This window comes from Oncorhynchus keta, chromosome 7 (genome assembly GCF_023373465.1).
Source record: "Oncorhynchus keta strain PuntledgeMale-10-30-2019 chromosome 7, Oket_V2, whole genome shotgun sequence".
In the NCBI taxonomy this organism is placed as follows: domain Eukaryota; kingdom Metazoa; phylum Chordata; class Actinopteri; order Salmoniformes; family Salmonidae; genus Oncorhynchus; species Oncorhynchus keta.
The window spans coordinates 39431521-39437520 of NC_068427.1; positions in this window are offsets into that span (position 1 = coordinate 39431521).

A 6000-nucleotide genomic window follows, 5' to 3' on the forward strand; every position below is an offset into this window, starting at 1 on the left:
CCCTGCCCTGTGCAACTGGGTCCTGGACGTCCTTACGGGCCGTCCCCAGGTGGTGAGGGTAGGAAACAACACCTTCACTTCGCTGATCCTAAACACTGGGGCCCCACAATGGTCCGTGCTCAGACCCCTCCTGTACTCCCTATTCACCCATGACTGCGTGGCCACGCACGCCTCCAACTCAATCATCAAGTTTGCAGACGACACAACAGTAGTAGGCTTGATTACCAACAATGACGAGACAGCCTACAGAGAGGAGGTGAGAGGTCTGGGAAAATAACCTCTCACTCAAAGTCAATAAAACAAAGGAGATGATCGTGGACTTCAGGAAACAGCAGAGGAGGCACACCCCCTTCTACATCAACGGGACCGCAGTAGAGAAGGTGGAAAGCTTTAAGTTCCTCGGTGTACACATCACTGACTGAAATGGTTAACCCACACAGACAGTGTGGTGAAGGCGCAATGGTGCGTCTTCAACCTCAGGAGGCTGAAGAAATTTGGCACCTAAAACCTTCACAAACTTTTACAGATGCACAATTGAGAGCATCCTGTCGGACTGTATCATCACTAGCCCATTAGACTGCTGCCTATATACATAGACTTGAAATCACTGGCCACTTTAATAAATGGAACACTAGTCACATTAATGTGTTTACCTATTTTGCATTATTCATGTCATATGTATAGCCAGCTGAAGAGTTCCATCAGCCACTCCTGGCTCCAATCACCTATTTGGACCCGTTTTACTGCTGATGCGGAGCCCCACCGGGCCTTCACGACTGGACTACCGACCCGAGGGAGTTATCCAACTGGCCCCTCCGTCGCGACGTTACCTGAACGCCCATCTGCGGCCCGCTAATCGTTAGCTGTCTTATCGGCTGCTATCTGAATAGGTCTATCGGACAATTTTCTTGGGTCACTATAACTACATCTATTTTGCCAATTGGATTGGTCCCCTCTACCACACGGAACCCCGCTAATCTATTGATGGAAATGCATGAGGTGGCTAAAAACAGACCTCCATCCTATGCTAGCTTGCTACCGATGGCCCAGCTAGCTGTCTGAATCGCTGTGACCCCAACCAACCTCACTATTCACTGGACCCTTATGATCACTCGACTAAGCATGCCTCTCCTTAATGTCAATATGCCTTGTCCATTGCTGTTCTGGTTAGTGTTTATTGGCTTATTTCACTGTAGAGCCTCTAGCCCTGCTCATTATACCTTATCGAACCTTTAAGTTCCACCACCCATGCGATGACATCACCTGGTTTCAATGATGTTTCTAGAGACAATATCTCTCTCATCATCACTCAATGCCTAGGTTTACCTCCACTGTATTAACATCCTACCATACCTTTGTCTGTACATTATACCATCAAGCTATTTTATCGCCCCCAGAAACCTCCTTTTACTCTCTGTTCCGGATGTCCTAGAAGACCAATTCTCATAGCTTTTAGCCGTACCCTTATCCTACTCCTCCTCTGTTCCTCTGGTGATGTAAAGGTGAATCCAGGCCCTGCAGTGCCTAGCTCCACTCCTATTCCCCAGGCGCTCTCTTTTGATGACTTCTGTAACCGTAATAGCCTTGGTTTCATGCATGTTAACATTAGAAGCCTCCTCCCTAAGTTTGTTTTATTCACTGCTTTAGCACATTCTGCCAACCCGAATGTCCTAGCCGTGTCTGAATCCTGGCTTAGGAAGACCACCAAAAACTCTGAAATCTCCATCCCTAACCACAACATTTTCAGACAAGATAGAACGGCCAAAGGGGGCGGTGTTGTAATCTACTGCAGAGATAGCCTGCAGAGTGCTGTCCTACTATCCAGGTCTGTACCCAAACAATTTGAACTTCTACTTTTAAAAATCCACCTCTCTAAAAACAAGTCTCTCACCGTTGCCTCCTGCTATAGACCACCCTCTGCCCCCAGCTGTGCTCTGGACACCATATGTGAACTGATTGCCCCCCATCTATCTTCAGAGCTCGTGCTGCTAGGCGACCTAAACTGGAACATGCTTAACACTCCAGCCATCCTACAATCTAAGCTTGATTCCCTCAATCTCACACAAATTATCAATGAACCTACCAGGTACCACCCCAAAGCCGAAAACACGGGCAAACTCATAGATATCATCCTGAACAACTTGCCCTCTAAATACACCTCTGCTGTTTTCAACCAAGATCTCAGCGATCACTGCCTCATTGCCTGCATACGTAATGGGTCAGCAGTCAAACGACCTCCACTCATCACTGTCAAACGCTCCCTGAAACACTTCAGCGAGCAGGCCTTTCTAATCGACCTGGCCCGGGTATCCTAAAAGGATATTTGACCTCATCCCGTCAGCAGTATTTTAAAAAAAATGCCTTCCTCACCATCTTAAATAAGAATGCCCCATTAAAATTTAGAACCAGGAACAGATATAGCCCTTGGTTCTCTCCATATCTGACTGCCCTTAACCAACACAAAAACATCCTATGGCGTTCTGCATTAGCATTGAACAGCCCCCATGATATGCAACTTTTAAGGGAAGCTGGAAACCAATATACACAGGCAGTTAGAAAAGCCAAGGCTAGCTTTTTTAAGCAGAAATTTGCTTCTTGCAACACAAACTCAAAAACGTTCTGGGACACTGTAAAGTCCATGGAGAATAAGAACACCTCCTCCCAGCTGCTCACTGCACTGAGGATAGGAAACTCTGTCACCACCGATAAATTCACTATAATTGAGAATTTCAATAAGCATTTTTCTACGGCTGGCCATGCTTTCCACCTGGCTATCCCTACCCCGGTCAACAGCATTTCATCCCTCACAGCAACTCGCCCAAGCCTTCCCCATTTCTCCTTCTGCCAAATCCAGTCAGTTGATTTTCTGAAAGTGCTGCAAAATCTGGACCCCTACAAATCAGCCGGGATAGACAATCTGGACCCTTTCTTTCTAAAATTATCTGCCGAAATTGTTGCAACCCCTATTACTAGCCTGTTCAACCTCTCTTTTGTGTCATCTGAGATTCCCAAAGATTGGAAAGCAGCTGCGGTTATCCCCCTCTTCAAAGGGGGGACACTCTTGACCCAAACTGCTACAGACCTATATCTATCCTACCCTGCCTTTCTAAGGTCTTCGAAAGCCAAGTGTAGCTCAGTTAGTAGAGCATGGCGCTTGTAACGCCAGGGTAGTGGGTTCGATTCCCGGGACCACCCATACGTAGAATGTATGCACACATGACTGTAAGTCGCTTTGGATAAAAGCGTCTGCTAAATGGCATATATTATTTATTATATTATATATTAACAAACAGATTACCAACCATTTCGAATCCCACCGAACCTTCTCCGCTATGCAATCTGGTTTCAGAGCTGGTCATGGGTGCACCTCAGCCACGCACAAGGTCATAAACGATATCATAACCGCCATCAATAAGAAACAATACTGTGCAGCCATATTCATTGACCTGGCCAAGGCTTTCGACTCTGTCAATCACCACATCCTCATCGGCAGACTCGATAGCCTTGGTTTCTCAAATGATTGCCTTGCCTGGTTCACCAACTACTTCTCTGATAGAGTTCAGTGTGTCAAATCGGAGGGCCTGTTGTCCGGGCCTCTGGCACTCTCTATGGGGGTGCCACAGGGTTCAATTCTTGGGCCGACTCTCTTCTCTGTATACATCAATGATGTCGCTCTTGCTGCTGGTGAGTCTCTGATCCACCTTTACGCAGACGACAACGATACCATTCTGTATACTTCTGGCCCTTCTCTGGACACTGTGTTAACAACCCTCCAGGCGAGTTTCAATGCCATACAACACTCCTTCCGTGGCCTCCAACTGCTCTTAAATAAGTGCATGCTCTTCAACCGATCGCTGCCTGCACCTGTCCGCCCATCCAGCATCACTACTCTGGACGGTTCTGATTTAGAATATGTGGACAACTACAAATACCTCGGTGTCTGGTTAGACTGTAAACTCTCCTTCCAGACTCACATCAAACATCTCCAATCCAAAGTTAAATCTAGAATTGGCTTCCTATTTCGCAACAAAGCATCCTTCACTCATGCTGCCAAACATACCCTCGTAAAACTGACCATCCTACCGATCCTCGACTTCGGCGATGTCATTTACAAAATAGCCCAAACCAATTCTTCCTTTGGCCGCCTCTCCTTCCAGTCCTCTGCTGCCTATGACTGGAACGAAGTACAAAGATCTCTGAAACTGGAAAAACTTATCTCCCTCACTAGCTTTAAGCACCAGCTGTCAGAGCAGCTCACAGACTACTGCACCTGTACATAGTCCATCTGTAATTTAGCCCAAACAATTACCTCTTCCCCGACTGTATTTATTTTGCTCCTTTGCACCCCATTATTTCTATCTCTACTTTGCACATTCTTCCACTGCAAATCAACCATTCCAGTGTTTTACTTGCTATATTGTATTTACTTTGCCACCATGGCCTTTTTTGCCTTTACCTCCCTTATCTCACCTCATTTGCTCACATCGTCTATAGACTTCTTTATACTGTATTATTGACTGTATGTTTGTTTTACTCCATGTGTAACTCTGTATCGTAGTTTGTGTCGAACTGCTTTGTTTTATCTTGGCCTGGTCGCAGTTGTAAATGAGAACTTGTTCTCAACTTGCCTACCTGGTTAAATAAAGGTGAAATAAAATAAATATACTGTATCTTAGTCTATGCCGCTCTGACATTGCTCTTCCAAATATTAATATATTCTTAATTCCACTCCTTAGATTTGTGTGTATATGTTGTGAAACTGTTAGATATTACTTGGAAAGATGTACGCTGAGAGTCAGGAAGCAAGTTCAGGGAGTAAATACATTTAATAAATAAACAAAACAAGAAACACAAACAGTGCACCGACATGACAGGGACAATGACGACTGGGGAAGAAACCAAAGGGGGTGACATATATAAGGCAGGTAATCAAGGAGGTGATGGAGTCCAGGTGAGTGTCATTATGCGCAAATCCACGTAGTGCTGGTGACAGGTGTGCACCATAAACGAGCAGCCTGGTGGCCTACAGGTCGGAGAAGGAGCACAGGTGACAGTACCCCCTACCCAACGCGTGGCTCCAGCCGCAAGACACCGACAAGATGAGGATCCCAGGGATCAGGAGCGGACCGGTCACCTCTGCTAAGGCGTGGGAGCATGATGACCTAGAGCGCCGGAGAGATCCTACGTGACAGTATCCCCTACCCGGCGCAGTCGGCTCCAGCCGCAGGACGCCAACCACAGGGACGATCCCGGGGATCCGGAGCGGTTCGGTCGCCTCCGCTGAGATGCAGAAACCTGACGAACCGGCTGAGGAGTAAGAGCCTAGGCTGAGGCATGGGGACCTGTTCATCCAGTTTACAAATGGCTGAGACCTCCCAGGTAGCTCCAGCTCCAACACCCGGAACCAACATAGCCTCCAACACAAAAACAACAAAAAAACACTCCCTGATGCTTCCCTCTGTTGAGTCATCATTCTGTAACGCTGAGAGTCGCTGACCCTGAGAGTCAGTGTTTTAATCAAATACACGGAACATGAACCGAAACATTAACAACACACAGATATGAAACAAAAACAATGACGACTGGGGAAGAATCTGCTAAACACGTGTATGTGACCAATACAATTTGATTTGACCCTATTACTGTGTGTCCTATCCTATTACTGTGTGTCCTATCCTAATACTGTGAGTCCTATCCTAATACTGTGAGTCCTATCCTTTTACTGTGTGTCCTATCCTATTACTGTGAGTCCTATCCTTTTACTGTGTGTCCTATCCTATTACTGTGTGTCCTATCCTATTACTGTGTCCTATCCTAATACTGTGAGTCCTATCCTTTTACTGTGAGTCCTATCCTAATACGGTGAGTCCTATCCTATTACTGTGAGTCCTATCCTATTACTGTGAGTCCTATCCTTTTACTGTGTGTCCTATCCTATTACTGTGTCCTATCCTAATACTGTGAGTCCTATCCTTTTACTGTGAGTCCTATCCTAATACT